Raw genomic sequence first — 22,109 nt, 5'->3', positions numbered from 1 at the left:
ATGTGCATTAAAATTTCTAAAATAGCCTAACTAGAAATTTTATTCACACAGTCAATTTTTTACATAGCACACTTCGTTAATTTATTAGTATTTATAAGTAGAATTAAAATAGGGATCGTATATGTTCTGAAAAACTTTAAGAATCAGTTTAAATATATTATATCATCTTTTTTTGGTATTATCATACCAAATATTTTTTCAAATTCCAGCAGTAAAACACTAGGATAAAAAATCATTAGTTTATTAGAATATAAAGTTTAATAAAAATCCATTCAGCGGACGTGGCTCAGTTGGCAGAGCGTCAGTCTCATAATCTGAAGGTCGCGAGTTCGATTCTCGTCGTCCGCATATCTTTTAATTCAAGACTGAATTTGATCAATGGTACGAAAATCATTTTTGTCAAAATAATATTTTATTTCTACATAGATATGTTACGGAGTTAAAAATCCCGGACGAAGTAGAAGCATACATGCAAGCTCTCACAGTTCTCAACACACTTCAACCCATCTCCTTTGAGAGAAGAAAAGCAGTTGATGAGTATAGATCAGGGGAAGGTGTCAAAAGATGTATCAAGGAGTTATGCAATATTCCCAATGGGCTGACCTGACCACGTCTAAATAGATAAAAAGAAACTTAACCCATAAATAAAATATTCTGCATAGATATTTTTTTTTATTCATACCAAGATGAATTTTTTTTTGATTGAACTAGGATATATCGAGCGGGTAATTCTTTTTATTATTTTTTATTCAAATAGTCTCTTTGTATAATGGCGTATTCGCAATTTATTAACAAAATAATTAATATTAATTTTATCTATACTTTTATGGAATCCAATGATTCGGTCCCGTATATATTTCGTTGGATTTGAAAAAATAAGTGGTTTATTTTTATATATAATAAAGTTTATGACCTCTGATCCGTAACGAATTTACTGCAAGAAATTGCCATATAATTTTCTTTTTTTCGTACCAAATATGAAAACAGTATAAATATCCTTGATAAAATGAATTAATCTGATTTAATTTAAGTCAAACATAAATATATTTTCAATAAAATATACTAAGTATATATTTTCCCTGAGAAAGACCGTGACCGAATAATTTCTATAAAAGATAACAAAAATATTATTTAAAAAGAAGCCATATTAAAATTCAAAATTATTTAAGTGTAATGGGTGATTTTTAAAACTAATAATTAATAAGTCTTGAATGGAGGAGAGGTATTGGAGAAGACTTCAGAGAGGTGAAAATAGCGAATTTTTTAATAATCTGTGTGCACGAGATATCAAGCAATTTGTGCTTGAGAACAAAAACTAAAATTATAACGAATAATTTAACGGTAAAATAAATAAATTTCTAACACATCAAAGTGATACTAAAATAGATAATATATCTCTAAATTTGTTTTAAAAAATTGGTAATAATAATGTTTTAAGAATTTTTTTGGTTGAGATAAAAAATGATATGAAAATAATGTTTGGTTTTAAAAACTAGGGCATAAAATTAATTATTGATTTTATCTAATATTGATTAATAAGGGTGTAATCAGAATAAATTTATTTCAGTAAATTTTTTGTAAAAATTCGATAATATTTATGTTGAATTAACAGACTTGTAATTTAAACAGTTTATAGAAATATATAATGCTTTAAAATCCATTTATAACGGAAATTTCTAGCCATTCGCTAGCTTTTTTTAAATATATTTAATCTTTTCTTAATTAGCAGTTTTGCTGTCTCATAAACTTTTTAAGTATGGAAAAATATTATGTAATGAAAATTTTTTTTAATTAATATGAATAATCCTAATGAAACTTTTGTAGAGATAAATAATATATGAACTCATGAATATAAATATCACAGATGATTTAATTTCATTTCTTATATTCTTAAAACGATGATTTTTAGACCGAATTCGTGGGGGAAAATATAGTTTTACTGCTTTTTGAAGCCAACCTAGCCCAAAATCACGAGACTAAACCACTATGTTTAGATAGTAAAAAAACCGATGGGGTAACTCAGAATATATTTTTTTAAGGCGCTTCTAATTGAAGTTATCATAAATATGATTTTTAATGTATAAATAATAAAAAGTATATTTTATATTCACATATTAAAGTTTGATTTATTAATTTTTAATATTTTTTGGGAATAGACTTGTTGAAGACGGTATATTTTGTTTCATTAGTTCCTAATATTTTGATGAGCTCCTTTATATTATATAAATCTCATCCAAGTTTCATTATATAGAAATTAAATGGATTTTAGTTCACAATTTATGTATAGAAACTCCAAAAGAAAGTTTTCGATTGATAAAATGATCAAAAAACAATTTAATACGGTATATAACTATTCGATTTTTCTGAATAAAAAATTAAGCATTTATGAGTTTTAAATTAGGATAGTTTTAACCTAATAAAATTGTTGTGATGGTTCTAGTTTGCATAATGGAGGCAAAAAATAATAAAAAAAGCAAAATTAATTATCAATGAAAAATAATAATTTATTGGATATAGCTTATTTTAAGCTTTAAATTTATATGTAAATTTATCATATATGGTATCTATAAACTATTTATATTTATCTAATTTTCTCATTTCATTTTTTTTTCACTGAGGAGCTTTAGCTTCCAAATCTATTAAAAATTATTAAAAAATAGAAAAACCTCTAATTTTCAGCCTTTTACTGGATTTTCGTGATTTATAACCTTGAAATTAAGTAAAAGTATAAAAAGAACAATCTTTATAATAAGCATTTTTTATAAACCAATGTAATATTTTCTTTTAAAGCATTATTTTGCATGTTTTTTATAAAAAAAATTCATTTCAGATGTATTCTATATCAAGATTATTTCTTTAATACGCACTTTAGTTTTAATATTGTATTTCAGTACATTATAAATGAACAAAACTTTACTAAAGCTAATATTTTATAATTGTAACTGCCCTTAATGCCCCTAAAGAATGCCTTTAGATTATGAAAATGAAGCGCCATTATAAAATAATATTCTCTATTTTCATAAATTTTTTAAAAACATACACGGAAGATGATTGAAGAATAATATTATTTGATAAAGCACGTGCAGCACAATAAAAAATTAGTTTCTTTTTAACGAAGTATTTTAAGTTTAATTTCTGCAGAAATGATTGTATTGACTTATGTTTTTAATAAAATCCAATAAATATAGAGACTTTTAAATTTTCACAGCATGATGTCTAAATTTTTTATTCACTTAAATATCGGCACAAAAAAAAATCAAAAAATCAAATATAATTATGCCTAAAACTAGTATGTAAAAATATAGGTTACGTTTTTTTTCCTTTATAAATACTTCAATTTTTCATTATATATATATTCAACGCTTACAAAATAGTTCTTGGTTGTAACAATCCTAATTTTAGAACCTATAATTTAAAACTATTTAAAATATTGATTAATAAAAATTAAAGGATTGATTTAAGAGCAAGTGTTGCATAAAAACCCCATATAAAACTATTTTTTACAAGATTATTGACTATTTGGAATAAAAAAGCATTTAGTATATCAATAAAATAATATTTAGCTTTTTAGAAGCGTAAAAACCACAAATTTATGCTACCGGTAAATATAAGAATCGAAAAAAATTTAAATTACTAAAACTATAGTGTTTGCATAAGATATCCGCTTTTACGAAAAGCAAAAAAAAACAAATTTTATTATCCATGCCTAAAAATAAATGAATATATAAAAAACAATATCATCTGTGTAATATTTCACTTTTATTTGCTGATACTTAAAGGAATCGCGAAGTTGTGACCCTGCTTAATGATAAGAATATAAATTAAATTTATTATAAAAACGCAACGACATTAAAATATAATTGCCGCTTTGATGAAGCTTTAAAAAAATCACAAAATATACCAATTGTTGCGTATATGAATATAAATCAATATATATAAATAAGTAGAATTTAAATTTATATTTTTCTGTTTATCAAGAGTATATTCCTTCTATGGTATAAAAAGGAAAAAGCTATCGACTTATTTATATGTGTAAAAATAGACATGAATATTTTGGTATAAATATTTAATACTACGTGATATTATCGTATTACGACCGGTCATTCGTTCATTTAAATATGTAAGTAGCCATAATTTACTCATAAAAATTGGTTCTAAACTTGCAAAAAAAGGTTTTGAAATGTAAAAAAATATTAAATTTTAATTAAATATTGTAATTATTTATCAATTATGGAAATTTAAGGCAGCTTGGATTTTTATAAGGAGGTTATATGACCATTTTGTAGTACGCTTTTAACTGCTCCTCATCAGTACAGCACGCGGCAGAATAATAGCAAACCATGATTAAAGAAGGAAAACGTTCTTCAAAATAGCGGATATATCCAGCTGGAAAATCGCCAAATATTTTCTTCACGCTCTCTGGCAGTTCTGTAAAATGCCGGCCTTTATTTCTTATAGCCCTAAGCAACGCACGAATATTGCTAAATTTATAAGATTTAAAGTTAAGTATTTCTGCTTCAAAAATCGGGTCGATATATTTATCCCATGACTCTACGAAAACCCTTTTCTTATTTCTTTCAAGACGTAAATAAACTCTTTTCCCATTCTCACATTGGAATTCTATAAAATCACTAATATCCGCTAAAAAGTTGAATTTTTTTTCGGCTGTCCAAAAATATGGATGATTGTATACATTGTTTATGGTTAATCTTTCTTTGGATTCATGTTTTATTGTATTGCATATTAAGTCATGGAGAGAATGATCCTCGAGGTACTCTAAAAAATATTTTCCTTTTAATGTATTTTCTTCACAATTTTTATTTTCATCTTCAAAAGGAGATTTTTTATATTTATTGTAGTAAAAAAGTATTCCAAGCGAAAAAACATCTGATTTGTATTTTGATTGATCAGATAAACTAACCAAATTGTTATTATGTAGAATTATTTCAGGGGATCTCCAATTATCAGTTCCTTTGTGAGCTATTGCGGTTACATATGTGTCACTTTCCCTTGTTTGTAGTGTATTTTTAGAATTATTTGTGTCTAATAGAACCTTTTTAGCGATATTTTTTACTGATTTAATTCTATTGTTCTCTTCGATGTGTTTTTCTTGTTTATTATTTGTAGATTTTTCTTGTTTATTATTTGTAGATTTTTCTTGTTTATTATTTGTAGATTTTTCTTGTTTATTATTTGTAGATTTTTCCTGTTTATTATTTGTAGATTTTTCCTGTTTATTATTTGTAGATTTTTCCTGTTTATTATTTGTAGATTTTTCTTTACTGACATTATCTTCAGCTTTTTCGGTTAACTTTTCAGCATCTTCGAAATTAATTAAAATGATATCATCTTGTGTGTTGATTTTAAGATTATCTATGCTTATATTGCCATGAAATATTTTATTCTTGTGCAAAATATAAATAGTCTTAACAATTTTATGAAGTTCATTTTTGCACAAAGAAATTTCCAAATTTTTGTAGCTTTCAAAAACCAAATGTACCTTTTTATTTATTTTTTCACTACAATAATATTTCACTATACCAGTCTTGTGAAGTTTCTTTAAAATATTAATTTCATTTTCATATCGCGGATCATTTTCCTGGTAAGTTTTGATGATTGCTGCACCAGAATCGAAAGTTCCATTTTGAATTGTGTAGCCTTTTAAAACTTGTATAGTATTTTCCAAATTTATCAGATTGTGTTTAATTTTGTTTCTTCTAAAATATACAATAAGAACAGTTGTACATGCTATTATAAGAATAGTGTATATATACCGCCTATCACCTTTTTCAATCTTTCTATAAACTAGTAATGATGTGCTTTTGTGAATATTTTCAGTAAAAAAATTTAAGATATACTTCTTTATTCCATATACGTTTACGACAACACCATCTACTTCATGAATATCAATAGTTTCTTTCGATAAATGCAGCCATTTATCATCAAAAGAAAGTGCGACATTCTTCTTGTGAAAAGGAGAATAAATATGATTGTAAATGAGCTCCTTCTTGTAAAGATTATCATTTATATGCAATGTAATACTAGTAATAAACACATTTATATCCTGAAAATCGTATATATCTTTATAAACATAACTGAATTTAAATAAATGTGTTATTTGACTAGCTGTAAATATAGAGTTGTTTATTATCTTCGGTTCTCTCAAAACATCGAATATTGAAAAATTAAACTCATATTCATTTCCATCATTAAAAAAACAAACTGTCCCACTTTTGTTGAGGTAAATGAAATCGAATATAATTTTATTCGATATTTGAATCTTGCTCTGTTTAAGAACGATGTGATTTTCATTTCTAATAGGTGGAAAAAGCTTGGGTCGACTATTCTTAGGAACTGAGTTATTCAATGAAATTTCATGGATGTTGCCGATAAAAATCGTTTCGTATTTATTGCAAATATATATGTTTCCTTTATCCGACTCTATAATGTATGGCGATGCATTTAACAATCCTAAAATGAATAAAAGCAACTTCATAAATATTTTATGGGATCAATAAATTCACTTATAGCATAATTCAATGTGCGATATCTAGTTATTAAATACTGGCTATAATTACATATGATTCTTCTTCTCCAAAAATTGTAATCATTATTTTTACTTCAACTGACCCAAAATTTATGATAGATATGTATCACCGGATCAAGTGAGCTAAAAAACAATCATCTTAAGTTTCTTAATACAATTCTTTCTTTCACAATATTGCTTGTTTGAAAGGAAAATATTTAAAAAGTACAAATGTAAATAAATAATCATACGATGATGGTGTTTCTTTTCATAGTCCTTTCTTTCATAATATTGTTTGTTTGAATTGAAAAGGAAAATATTTAAAAAGTACAAATGTAAATAAATAATCATGCAATTATGGAGTTTCTTATTATGATGCTTTCTTTCATAATATTATTTGTTTGAAAGGAAAATATTTAAAAAGTGCAAATGTAAATAAATAATCATACGATGATAGTTATATAAAAATACCAAGATTTAAATCCCTCTAATTAGAGAATGTATACGATATTTGTGGTGTTTCTAATTAAAACTGCACACATATACGAGAGACTTAAAAATAATTTAGACACATAAAAAACACGTTTGTATGAATACGTGTTTTTTGAGTCTGAATTTAAATAAATTTATGATCAAAATTAAAATGATTCATTTTATATTATATAACTGTTTCCTTGATAACAAAGACACGTTTGTTGTGGTCAATAAATTCAGACAACATGCGAAAATATCAATGGATATTTTTTTACATAAAAAAATCTATTTATTGTAAAAAAATTCTTAAGAGAATAATAATTTGAATGTTATTAGTTTTGCATTATACTGAACCTATTATTCAAAATAAATACCCAAACAAAAAAAATGGTCAATAGGATATAAAAGTCCCGCTATAAATATATGAATAAGCGAACACACTTTTTTAGAGCTCCATCTATTAAATTGATTCCAATGAAATTTAGACAATATTTATTTGCAAAAATAATGAATTATCTTGGAATTTTATTTGTAATATGATTCTATTTTAGATTACTTTAATAAATTAAAAAAAGATTTATCTACCGTCAGAAAGGTATTTATTTGGTGCTAGTTTATATTTTCGATTAATTGGATGTATTCAAAGAAAACTTTATATTACATCTTAAAGGTATTCATTAAGTGCTAGTTTATATTTTCGATTACTTAAATGTATTCAAAGAAAACTTTATATTACATCTTAAAGGTATTCATTAAGTGCAGATTTAATTTTCAATTACTTAAATGTATTCAAAGAAAACTTTAGCTTATTTCTATAAGCAGATATATTAATTTATCATCTAAATAGTATCATTTTTACTTTTTAAACTTATTAAATCAATTTTGTTTCTGGGGTATTATTTGGTTATATGCTTCTGCTTACGAGAATCCCTAACATCATAACAAGCGAATTATCATATAAAATATAGTACAATAAAAAATATTAGGGATTAATCTTTTTAATTTAGAAGAAAAGATTAAGCGCTGCAAAATGTAAATTAGAAACTTATATATCGAAAAAAAATATTGACGTGATTCAATGTAAGTATATTACTGTGCATAATATCCGATGCACAGAAAGTAAAAAATTCATGTTTACATGTATCGGAATAGGTTTATATGCGAAGGTGTGGCATCTTTGTTACAAGAGACGTGCTTATTATTAAAATCTTTAAAAATTAGTTTGGTTTTTTTAACTGTTTAATCACAAAATATCATAAATTAAAGAGTTTTAGAGCCTCTATCAATGAGATTTATAGCAATAACAAAACGAAAAACTGCATACTTATGTATTTAGCGTCACATTAACCTCGACACCATCTTTAAAACAGAAAAACCTTTTATAATGTCGATTCTAATTGTTTTAATATATCTTTGATCATAATTTTAAAAATGAGATGTAAAAGCTGCTATTTTTATTGTCGTAAAACCTTTACTGGCCATTTAATGATTTGGTTAATATTAGACGAAGTTATATGCCAATATTCTGTAAATTTAAGACAAATAAGAACAATAATTTTTTTATAATTAAGAGGGTATTAGCTATTTTCTCAAAAGAAAAGAGCACATTAGAATAAAATTATATGTTATTTTTATCTCTTTTTTGACCTGAATCTAAATTTTAAAACATGTCTACAAAATAGCATATTTGCTTTACAAATTCATCAATATTAGCCCCTATTCTGGCTTATCATTTTTTCATTGAAAATGTTGTTTGCGACATCTTAGTGCTGCTAATTTTTAATACTATCTAATTTAATTGAATATTAAGGAAAGAAAAACATTCGTGGCTTTTATTGCTGAAGATCATATGTTCTTCTGTTTTTATCTGCTCCGTAAAAATACCAAAAGGGTACAATCATAAAAAAGAAATTTTTTTAATATCCTAACTTAGCTGAAATTCGATGCATCACAGGAAAATCTATCTGTTCATTATAAATTCAAATAAAACCTATTGCTATTTTCATTTCAAAATTTTTATATTTTTAATCCTATTTTGTCTTTTTTTTTGATCGTGTTTATTATCACACAAAAAATAATTATTATTATAAATAAATTACACGAATTTTCTCATTTCTAACTAAGAGGTCATCAGAAAACAAAAATTCTATTACTAATTTTTTAACAATTCTTTTGGGGCAAATAGAAATAAATGTGGTGGATTAAGGTGATTTATGGCAGAATTACATATACAAATAAATAATGGGCAAAAAATAAAATGTATATCATCTTTTTCTCGGTTTTTATGACCCAAACCTTTCATAAATTATATCACCTATAATAATAAAAAACTTTACCCTAAAATAAAATTGTGGTTAATTCTATTTTCTGGCAAATATAAAAATGAGGCGATAAAAAAATACGTTCTTTTTATTAGAAGCATATAAAAAAAGCTAGCATTTATCTTACATGTAGAAAAATTTATGTAATTTCGAAAAATATATTCTTCACTTCGATGTAATGGGATTGTTAAAGAATATTTAACACTTTTTCATGTTAAATGATGCGAATTTCTTTAGGTGCGGTTAAATACTGTATATTTTGATTAAATTTGCAAGATTATTCTAGTTTAATATAATAAAGCGGACATAAGAATGTATGTAAACTGGATTTTTTTATTTTTTTTAGATAAACTGGGGAAATTTTAATCTTATATATCGAGTCATCATAGTCACAAGTTTTCGCTAATTTTTATTGTAAATTAAAATTCAAAGCATAAATTCCTTGAAAAATAAATGTTTGGATTTATATAAATAGATGGATTATGCATAATTGATTGTATCTATATTCTCTACAGAGCAGAATAACTTGAAAAGCTTCGGAATACATAAAAGAACCCCTTTTTGATATGCGAACATAACCATGATGCAGATAATAGACATATCCCAGTAAAATCACAAGATTTTTCCCATTGTGTTTTGATTATTTTATATCAAACTCATCACTTAATAACAAAATAATCATATAAAAGGCTTTAAAAACAATAAATAAAACTTATTCAAAAATCCGCATAGTTAGATAAAGAAATTCGAGATTTTAAGTTAAATACGCCATGAAAATTAAAAAAAAATATATTCTGAGAACTAAGCAGAAAACCCATTTGTAGCTCCATTATAACTAAATTACAAATAATTAATACCACTAAAAAGCATTATAAATAAAATAAATATGCAATCATGTCATTTTTAAAATTACTAGTGTTTCAGGTGGTTAAAAATATCGCTATTTATTTGATATTTTATATAAAAAAGTATAATTATTCATAGATTATCTCATCAAATAAATAGATTAATCACGGGTGATGCTCTAAAACAATAGAACACTGAGTTTTAAATCCAAGAAATTATAGGATAGGTATAACCTGATCCCGTAGAATTGTGTCATGCTTATTTTTCAAAAATTGCCCGTGAAAATTATTTCGTTTAACATGAATACTTGTGATTTTTAGCCGAAATAAGTTCATATAGGATAAAATTTTGCTGCCATACAATTTAAAACAAGGATAACAATTTTTTGTAATTTTTTTATTTTTCATTTATGAGTTAAGTTTCTTTTTATCAATTCCATCTATTGGGAATATTGTACAACTCCTTAATGCATCTTTCGACACCTTCCTCTGATCTTTCTTAATCAACTGTTCTTTTCTCTCAAATGAGATGTCAAGTGTCTTGCGAAGTGTGATATCTCGCATGTATGCTTCTACTTCTTCCGGATATAAACTCCTTTACATATTTTTTATGGATTTTTAGTAATTATATTTAACCACTTAAAATACCAATTAAAATCTAATTGGTGGTAAATTGGTTTTAAAAATAATTTTATAAGCTTTTTATCTTTTATCATATGCTTTTGTGCCGTCTTAAACGCAAAAGCTATCGATTTTTTTAATATTAACAAAATTTATCTATATTAAGGGTATCTTTTATAATTTAATTTTTGAATATGGATTCATTTTAAAAATAAACCAAATTTTTTTGAAATTCGTAATATATATTTTTATTATATGAATTTTTTTTATTGTAACTAAATTCGTTCTTAAAACATTATTTATTACTATTTAGATCCAATTGATTCCATAATTTCATTTCTAACCTTTTTAAGACCAATCAAATATTCTTTATATCTATTATACGAATCTTCTGATTTACTCCAACAAATTTCGTTTTCTTCCAACGGCTTCTCTATAGATTTATCAAATCTCAGATGAACAACTTCTGGCTTTACAATAAACTGTTTCATTTTCTTTTCGGTATTTCTAATTTCAAATTCAATTTCTTTTAAAAAATATTTTTCTTTATTTCCCGCTGACACTTCTTTATATTTCTTATTCTGATGATTCGGCTTTCCTTCTTTAATTTGTACGACACTCTTTCCTCGTTTTCTTGTATTTTCCATTTTAAAGAAAAATTCATTTCCTGTTTGATTTTCAATGTCTGATTTTAATTTTTTCTTCGTTTCGATTTGATCTCGAATATTTTTTAAACGCTCGGCTGCTTCTTTATGTTTTTCTAAATCTCCAAGATATTGTCTATTTTTTGGTTGTTTTCGATCACGAAAATTGTAATTGACCATTTCAAAAGGGATCCTTTAACACAATTTTGAAATCAATATTGAAAAAATGCGGATTCTGGAATTTAAAAATATGAATATTTTTTTACTGGTTAAAAAAGCAGATATATAATTTAAAAAATAGAGATTCTATCGAAAATTACCAGAATAATATAAAATACAGCATTTGATTATTCCATGCGCATGTTTTTGATACATAATAGATGTAATGGATTTATGAAATTTCATTATTAGAACGGTATCAAATTTAAGACTATTATACATCTGATCATCTTCTTAGTTTTTTTTATCAATTTATTACTATATATTTTATGCTACGAAACTATGTTTTCTTTGTTCTAATTATATACACTATAATTAATCATATATCTTTGCATTCTAGTCAATTTCGGATATTTACATAGTCTATTAGAGCACTAAGACCAATTCTATGAAAAGGAGGAATTGAAAACAATCTTTTTTTTCTTGGAATGTCCCCTTAATCATAAATTATATATGGTAACACATATAAAATTATAAAATAAATGCACCTTTTGGAGACGGAAAACAACTATGCTAACTTTTAATTACTTTTTAAACATAAGCAGTAAAGTCAACAAACATAAAATTATTAAAAAAAAGATATGTTTTTTAAATGCGAAGCTACTATTTATTCTTGTAATTACTCTTTAAAAATAAATAATATATGCAAAGAACAGAATATTTTAGTATAAAAAACGATGCTATAAAATAGAACAAAACAACCATTTTATCTTTGAATAACTCACTTTGGAAGAAAAAATAGCATGTTTGGCATACTTTAAGCTATGATGTGTTTTATTAATAAGTTTATTAGTGTTGTATGGAAATTAAATAAATTTATATAGATTATAATCATACACAAAGTAAATTTAGAGCAAATACGGAAATATTTAAAGAAATATGTCTTTTAAAAAAATAAAAAAGACCAAGCTGAAAATATGAGCAAGATTAAAAAATTGAATAAACATTTTTAAATCGATAAATTTATAATAATCTCAACTCAAAGTGAATATTTCGTTATATATTTGCATTAAAGCTTTAAAAATACTATTTAATTCATCCATTTAATTTTAAATAATCACAAAATTATATTCTGTAGCATCAATCGGCATATGACATCCTTTTACATCTAGGAATATACTTTAAATTTTATATAAGGCAATAAAAATTTTAAAATCTATCCCCTATAAATTTACATGTTTTATTGAATATTTAAACTAAAATGAAACTAAAAAATTAAAATTTCTTTTGTAGAAAGCATCTAAATTTTCAAACAAATGAAATTCGATTTTCAACATTTTAGATATTAAAAAATGATTTATAATTCTAAATATCATTTTAAGTCTAAAATTATGTTTATTATATACTCTTTATAGGTATTATTTTAAACTATGTCAGGCCCTTTGAAAACACAAAAAAAAATCTAGTTAACTGATGAGAATATTTATATTGAGTTCGAACTATATGAATTTTGTATCTAACTTTTAAATCACATATAGGAAAATATTTTCCATTTAATAAACACAATAAAATAAGGCTCCACATAAACCCCCACTAGCAAGAAAAATAATCAATATTTTCTATGATTATTATGTAAGTTATAATTTTATTAAAAAAAAATATTTTTAAAATATCATCAATTTTATTTCAAAATACACAATAGACAATTAGAGAGCATGTATGATTTTAGTTTGCATACTCCATATTAATTTAATAATAAAAATTTTCTTTTACCATGCATGAAAAATGTGAACAAACCAAGTAATTCTGAAGTAATTTATACAACATAAGATAAAAAAATATGAAATATCTATAATATATGATTATTTCAAGAAAGGTTTGATTTTGTGGAAAGTTTTTATTTTAGATAATTGTGCGATTATAATGCCGTATTTATAAATTATGAAATTTCAATTTTAAATACAGAAAAAAACCAAAAAAAAAAATTTTTAAATTTTCCAAAAAATGAAGTATCCATATAATAGGATGATAAAATTTTAATATTAAATACGGAAAAACCAAAAAAAATATTGTGACGTGCTCAAAAAATGTGGTGTTAATATAATAGAATGATAAAATTTCAATATTACATATAGAAAAACCAAAAAAAAATATTTTGACGAGCTCAAAAAATGTGGTGTAGATATAATAGAATGATGAAATTTAAAGTTTTTAGCATATTGTGTGTGACGATTTGAAGATATAAACAAGTAAATTTTTTTGTAGATGAATTGTAATGACTAAAAATTAAAAAAAAACATATCTAATAAATTAATCTAAAATTTTGCTGTATATTGATATTACTTGTTTATTTTCTAAATTTAGTTATTGTGAATTGATAAGAGAAAAGTCTGTTTAATGTTTTAATTTTCTCGTGACAATCTGGTCAAGCCTCTCCTGTGTATAATTCACGTTCTACAATAAGGGCTTTGTTTGCGTACCATTGCATCTAGATATAGAGAAAAGCTGTTTCAGCACCACATTTGTGCATTTTACAAGCTGCAGGACATATCTTAAATACGGTTTTTGCATTTAATTTTTGATGTATCGCTTCCGCCATGCAGCATTAATTCTCTATTTGTTACTTTATATTTCTTTGTTCGCGGATTTGTCTCTCTAATCATTTATATTGAGCTTCTAGATTAAATATCTGCACTTCTCGGATATATATTACTATGGTTTTCCCAAACTAAGCCTGCACTATCCTAAAATTAATTTTTGCACCATAAAAATTTGCAGCTTTATTAAAGAAAACTGAAAATAATAAAGTAAATTTTGTATTTTTTTATATGATCAAAGATATTTGTTTATATTAGCAGCATCAAAGAATTATAAACCCCGATAAAAACTTCATAAAAGTCTATTTAGATCATATAAAGCTGAATTATAACGTCTAAAAAACAATTACAACTACGAAAGGCAAAATAAAAAATTTATGTGACGAGAAATAAAAAATATGGTGTGGTATAGAAAAGAAAACCACAAAACAAAAAATAATAGAGAATCAAAAAATGTATTTTCAAGTACTAGAATACCAAAACTTTAGTTTAAATGCGCAGAAAAAATATGAAAAGAGATTAATTAAAAAAATGCTTTAAGTATGCATCTAATCGAAAATAAAGAGCCAGTTTGATGAAATTAATGTTATAGGACAATAATTAGTAATCATTGACGAAATTGTGTAATAACTAGGATTGCATTAATTTATTCAAATATAAATAACCAATGAATAATGTTTTAAAGGGTTGATATTCTGTTGAACTGGTATAGAAAAATCAATAAAAACAGAAAATATAATATATTTTTTACTTTTCCGATGTCGCAATTAGATAGAAGAAGCCTGTGTTTATTAAGTGAATAAATAGAAAATCATAATATAAATTACTAAAATGTACACAGTTTTTAGTTTATAAAATTGAAATAATTTTAAAATACCAAATCTTATCTATTACTGTTGTTTTATCCTATGACTCTTTTTAGATCAAACAAAAATTTAGCTGGTACTATAGAGCAAGCCAATCGTATATATGTGCAGCGAATATGGTGGACTGGGAAAATAAAAGACATTTACCTTTAATTAAAATATTTGAATATAAAAGTTATACTTGCATGGATGCATGGTTAAATTACCAACGACGTAATTAAAGTAGTCTAGCTGCAAGCTCCGGTAGACCGACCCACAGTAAAATAAAGATTTTGTATATAACATATAATTAATCTGGATTCTGGAATAAATCGACTCTATTCTGAACCCAAGTGATCAAAGCCATTATGGTATTATGGGGATTTTTCCTGCAGAGGTGATCCGATTGAAGACGTAAAATTAAAATTAAAACTATTAATATTTTATAGTTTATTTTTACATTTAAATATTTTCAAATTTTGGGGTTAGTATTATCTTCTTATATTTATCAACGATAAAAAACGTTTTTTCTCACTAAAAGCCGGTTATCATGTATATTTTAAATTAAATCACTAATATAAAGGGTTTTTCATATACAAATGCAAAACAAGAATAGTATCATATATCATAACATGGGATGGGCGGGTCACATAATACCATAAGTCGTATATTAGGTAATTGGGATGCCAACTGTAGCAGAAGCACATACACGACAAAAGCATGTAGAAAAACACTTGAATGTATAATTCTTGAGCGTAGGTAATATATTGAGGAATACTGTAAGAATTATGTGCTTGAAAATATTAAACTGTAAATCTGTAATATAGAGCAATCTAAAGTTTTACTCGGGCAAACAGGAAAAGTTAAAAGAAAAATTATTATTAAATAAATAAAAATATGGGTTGTTTTTATATTACTACTTATTAATTTTTTTAATACTGGCAAAAATTTAGACTTCTAGATGTGCATTCTATATTTATACTATTTTAATATAAATCCGTTTTACCATCTTTTTCTTTCAGACTTATTGGTTTAAGTGTTGTCCTCAACCAGATTTTTTTGCGTGTAAGCCACCCCTTCCACACAGTTTGACTTCTTAACATGCTTCATATTTATAACATGACATAAATGAGGCATGCTCTATACCTTTAGGTTAGAGGTTGTTTAAATATTTGATTCACCATATAGCGTTTCTTTATAAAAAAAATATTTATATTGTTCAGGAGGTAGATCTAACTATGGCTAATAATATGCTAGATAGGATTAATTTACCGAAAAAAATCCTGTATTTGAACCTAAAAAAACATTTACATTTGGAATTTTGAGTATTCCGGATAAATTAAAATTCTATGATACAATATTAAGTAAAAATTATAGGATTCATGTATTTTTAATGCATGGAAACAAAATTTTTAGTTCTATGATGTTACAATTGTAAAATCTATGTATTTTAGTTGACTATGTTAAAAATTTTAATATTTTAATTTTAAAAAAATCATAAATTAATTATCAAGTTCTGGCCATTTTTCAATTCTCCTAATATTTCTTCACAAATTCCATGCTTATATTTTTTGCAAAATAAAACAAAATCGTCTTCAAAAAAGCATTTATATTTTTTAAATATAACCAAAAGCAGCCTCAAAAAATTGCAAGTAACAATCTTAACCGGATTTTTTCCAGCATTTTCGATTTCTTGTAAATACTTTGCTACTGTATTTTTCAAGCATCCGGTCAAAAGCGAAATATTCATTTTAGCGCCTTTACAAAGAAAACATTGTAAAATCATGAAAAGTGAATCATTTTTAGAAAATGTATCGGTCCTATTTTTGTGTTCTATAGAAATTTTTCCGGCCAAATAGTCAACCAGCTCTTGATTATTTTCTATTTTTGATTGCATGATTCCTCTTCCAATAACTATAGCCTCGTTTTTAGTTAATCCACCATCTATTATTTCTTCAAGAAAGGTGTACAATAGATCGCGTGATTTCATTATATTTCTCAATGCCATAAAATTAACTTGATTAAGCTTCTTATTTTTCTTAATATTTGATCTAAATTGTTCTATATATTCATCAGTATTCAGATTTTGTAAAATTTTGGGTTTTCTATTAGATTCATCATTTTTATCTTCGTATAAAACTTCCTTTGGTTCATTCTCATTAAGTAAATTTAAAATCTCTATAGTCTGGTTTTTCATCTTAATTTCGGATGGGGACATATCTAAAATTTTAAAATTCCAATTTCACAGTTTTTCATCAATTTGTTAAAAATATACAATATTCTATACTTTCTAAAAATTTGGTATATTTAAGCACAAATATTGATTGAAGCCAGAAATAATTGAATCTTATGCTGTGAAACGATAATATTATATCTTAAATTGTGTGGTCAAATGCATGGCGCTAAAATTAATATTCATAAAGTATCTTGATCCGATATTTTTATTTAAATATTTACGAAAAAATAATAGTATCTGAAAAAAACTGCTGAATTTCTTTTGAATGCAATAGGATAACACCGTATAGGGCGCCTTTAACGAGGCTATTCAAATATGATAAATGAAAAAAATAAAGTTTGATTCAAAGATAAATATTGTATACCGGATTTTAAAAAATATCCTAGAATCTATAGCTGTTTTAACACGCTAAATATATTTTGCTAAAAAGTAAGAATAGGACCCGAAAAAGATAAAATCGTAATAATTTCATGAATATTGTCACGTTAAAAATATTTCAAGCGCTTATTAAATACTATAAAATACACGTTTATTGCTGGGGTAGATAATAAAAAAAATTTAAACTAACAATAATCAGCTCTCAAAAATAGACATATAATGTGAATATTTGGGGAGGTTCGCTCTTTAATTATTTATTTACGCGAATTTTTTGTTTAAAACATACGACGCACAAATTTAATCACAAAAATAGTTGTTTTAAATGATTTAATTCAAATAATTTTATCAACAGTGTATGAATAATACAGAAAATATATAATTCGTTTTACTGTAATATTTCGAATAAATTTTTTTTATTTTATCTATTTTTCTGTTTATTAGAATAAAAAATTGTTTTTTTTAACAAATATTGGTATTGTATTTTTCTAATTATCTTTGTATCATAGAGATTCCATTTTTTTGTCAAAATTTGAGTTTACATCGATTTGAAAATTATTTAAGAGGTGGAATATTAAGAGAATATTAAAAATTATATTTATTTTATATCTAAATGAATTCATTATAGGAGAAAACTAATGAGTGGTGGAATGTTTTTATCTGATCTAGCATATAAAATATTAGGAAGATGTGATTATAAGAATAATAACTTTATATTTATTTCATTTTTTTTTAAAAAAGCCTACAATATAAGCATTTGTATGAGATTTTCACAAGTAGACATTTATCATATAAAGGCGATACTTTTATTTAAATATAAAAGAATTCTTAGGAATACGAAATATTCACGATGACGTAAAATCAAACAATTATAATGCAAATTTATGTAAGAACCATTTTGAGTCATTTAAAATTATTTTTATATCAATATCATTGACATTTTTTTGTAATATTAAGAGGTGGTTTTCTCTAGGCTGGTAGTTAATAATATAAGAATCCAGAATATTAACATGTGTAAGTTTTAATTAAAGTATTTTAGGCAAAATTACTCCTTAAAGTCATTAATTTCGAAAATAAATTTTGTTAAATTTTTTTTGCAAAATATATTTCATAGATATTTGTATGCGAAAACTGCAGTTATATGCTCTTAGAAAATATAAATTTGTTTTATAATTGGCTCTCTATTTGTATTAATAGACTTACATACACAGAAATGATTAGTTATTAGAAAATTTCATAGTAAATTTGTTACATAATCATTAGAAAAAAAATGTAATAAATATTCATATAAAGTATTTTTTATAAATCAAACATATATTTAGCCATTTTCAGATTGTATCTTCATTTATATTTTTCTTTAATCTATGGAAATAGAAGGTTATTTAAACTAGTTTTATTGTTTTTTTCATGGAGAAATATTAAAAAAAAGAGTTCTTGATATCGTATTTAGGTGCAATAAACATTTTTTTTGTATTTCGCCCTGTTGAATTCAGTTTCTTAAAGCACGAATAATTCATATTCAAATTTGCCTAAAGGTTTTTTTAGAAAATAATTAATTTACAAAAGCTCCAAATAAATGAATCCAAGAACACAATGTTTCCTGCTTTATATATAACTTATGGGATATTATAAAAAAACAGTAATTTTTGAAACACTAAAACTACGACCATGGATTTTAAGATCTCTAAATCCTTTCTGTGCTATACTACATTTTAAAATCATAAAATTTAGTTTTTATATTGGGCAGGGAATCAGGAAAATTAAAAAATTGTAACACTTATGTTCTTAAAAAAATTATATTAATCAAAATTATTTTATGGTTTTAACACCCGGATCGATCAATATGGGTTAAAATATATTATATGAAACAGCTGTTAACATTATAAAACAGATTTAATCGATAAAATACATTTTAGGATTTCATATTTACCAGAAATAAATATCTGATCGAGAATATATACAATAGTATTCCAATTGTACGCGATAAATGGCACCCTGGATTTTCTGTACATTTTTTTAGTGCAATCTCGAATTTTTTAATCGATTTGATGTTAACTACTCCCAAAAAATCCAAATTTTTTTAGATTTGTTTGTGGTATGTTTTTTTAGATTTTCCAAATAAAATACTTTTGATCAATTATTATTTGTCGATAATCTTAAGATCTATTTTGATGATATATTTTGTAATTGTTCCACAAATGTAATTTAAACACGTAGTTGAACGTTAAATATGACTAGACAGAAGTTTACAGGCCAAAAATTATGTATTTTTACTTTTCATACGTTTATTTTTACTTTTCATAAAATTAATTGTTTTAAAAAAATTAGATCTATGTAAAACAGCAACTTATTATACGATAATGACATCGGAAATAAAAAAAAATTTTAATTGCACAGCTAGTTGTAATTTTTAAAATCATTTGGAGAAAAATCTAAATTTTTAGTTAAAATAATCTCAATATTGACATCAAAGTTTAGAGAAGAAGTTTATCTGTTCACACTATATCTAGTGTTATATATAATACACTAATACATAGTTCGATTCTTATAAGATTAAAATTTTCTCATTATTTTTTATGATATTAATCCAATTTGGTTATTCCATAGCTTATTTTATATTGAAGCGGTATAGAGGCAATTAATTTTTTATTAAATTCGAAAGATAACACATTTTTTTATTCTGACGAGAAGAGACTTAATTTAATTATTTCAAACTTTGTTTCAAAAAAAATTACGTTAAAAACCATATCATAATTTAGGGCCCTAAAAGAACAGATAATTTTCTATTAATAAAAAAAGGCATCGATTCTACTGTTCAGATGCATCAATTGAGTCATTGCGTTCAAAAAACATCCATTTAATGCGTTATTCGAAGTCATGCAAACTAAATAAAATATAAATTAAATATATGTAGAGACAATAAAAAATATACTACTCGTATATAAAGGCTTAACCATGGCAATAATTAAATTTAAAATTTCTGTGTATATGTAATGGAAATACAGAAAACCTCAAATACTATCTTTAGAATCAAATTTAGGGGTAAATAAATTTATTATATTATGTATTTATCCCTCTTAATTGATATCTTGCTGCCAAATATTATACAAATTGCTATTTAAATAGTATTATGATGTAATGACTTGAGATGGGGTGGTTACAAAATTACATAAAAAATATGTTAAGCAGTTAAAAATCCCGGGCGAGCTAGAAGCATACATGCAAGCTATCACACTTCGCAAGACACTCGAACTCATCTCATTTTAGAGAAGAAGAGCAGTTGATGAAGATAGATCAGGGGAAGGTGTCAAAAGATGTATAAAGAAGTTGTGCAATATCCTAATCGGCTATCTACATCCCAGTAGAGGAAATTTATAAAAAGAAGAAGCTTAACCTGTAAATAAAAAATCTTTTATCATATTATTATATATTTTTATTGTAAGAAGATAAAAATGATATAAATAAATAGCAAGACATACTTTTGTTAAATCTAATGCAAATTATTTTTTTGAAATTAACATTTATTTGAATCATACTTGGTCAATTTTATAATATTCTTGTTATTTTTATATTTAAAATTTTGTCCTCAATTCAACAATATTTTCTTGCATATTTTTTTTAATTAATCTACCCTTCAAATGGCAGAAGATAAATCTTACTATGCAAAAGTTAAAGAACTAAGAGAAGTTACCGGCCCAGGTGGAGGTTTAACCATATGCCGAGTTAAACTATTGGATGATGAAGGAAACGAGTTAAATAATGGGCGTGTTCTTACCCGTGCTATTTGTGGATCTATACGTGTTGATGATATCGTGGTTTTGATGGACAATGAACGTGAGCAAAGATCAAGATTGAAATAAAATATAAATTAAACTGATCTTTAATATATAGAAACTTTTGATTTCTGTTTTATAATTTAGAATATTCAAAAGTCTTAGCTTCTGAAATTTAAAATTAATTTGTAATGAAATGTTTTCTCTATTTTAATTATTAGTAACAATTTTTATACTAGTTCAAAATATGCTTAAATATTTATTATCCATATTTGAATAATATAATTGTTTTTAATTTATTTATGGGTTGATTTGATTTTTAGCTATTTAATCCTATTTATTCAAAAACTCTGAATGCTCTTTAGAACATATTTGGCAGATACTTATTTGCACCTTGCCATTTTCACAATCTTCCTTATAGCACCGTATTCTTTTAAGGCTCAGTAGTTCAAGCTTTTTCTTCAATTCTATTAGCAATTCAAGAAAATATATTTTTTTATAAGTTTCTGAAAGAACTTTATGTCATTAACTAAATCGAGATATATATTCCAACTATAGGATTTAGGAAAACCTTTGGCCAATAAATCTTGAAAAGAGGAAAGGTATTGATAACATGTAAGCGAAGAGATATAGCCAAGAGTATATATATGATATGTTCACGTGAAATTAAATAAAGTAAGCTTGGAGAAAAAA

General features: G+C 24.7%; 1 non-coding gene across 1 annotated transcript; it reads left to right on the top strand.

Moving 5' to 3' along the window:
• The first annotated feature begins 275 nt into the window (after positions 1-275).
• TRNAM-CAU (transfer RNA methionine (anticodon CAU)) lies at positions 276-348 on the top strand. The gene has a single exon. It is a non-coding gene; the product is annotated as a tRNA-Met (tRNA).
• The last annotated feature ends 21,761 nt before the right edge of the window (positions 349-22,109 follow it).

The sequence above is a fragment of the Rhyacophila brunnea genome, unplaced genomic scaffold (assembly GCF_057557595.1).
Source record: "Rhyacophila brunnea isolate RB1 unplaced genomic scaffold, BYU_Rbru_1.0 scaffold_165, whole genome shotgun sequence".
Classification (NCBI taxonomy): domain Eukaryota; kingdom Metazoa; phylum Arthropoda; class Insecta; order Trichoptera; family Rhyacophilidae; genus Rhyacophila; species Rhyacophila brunnea.
This window is presented reverse-complemented; position numbering and strand designations above follow the sequence as displayed.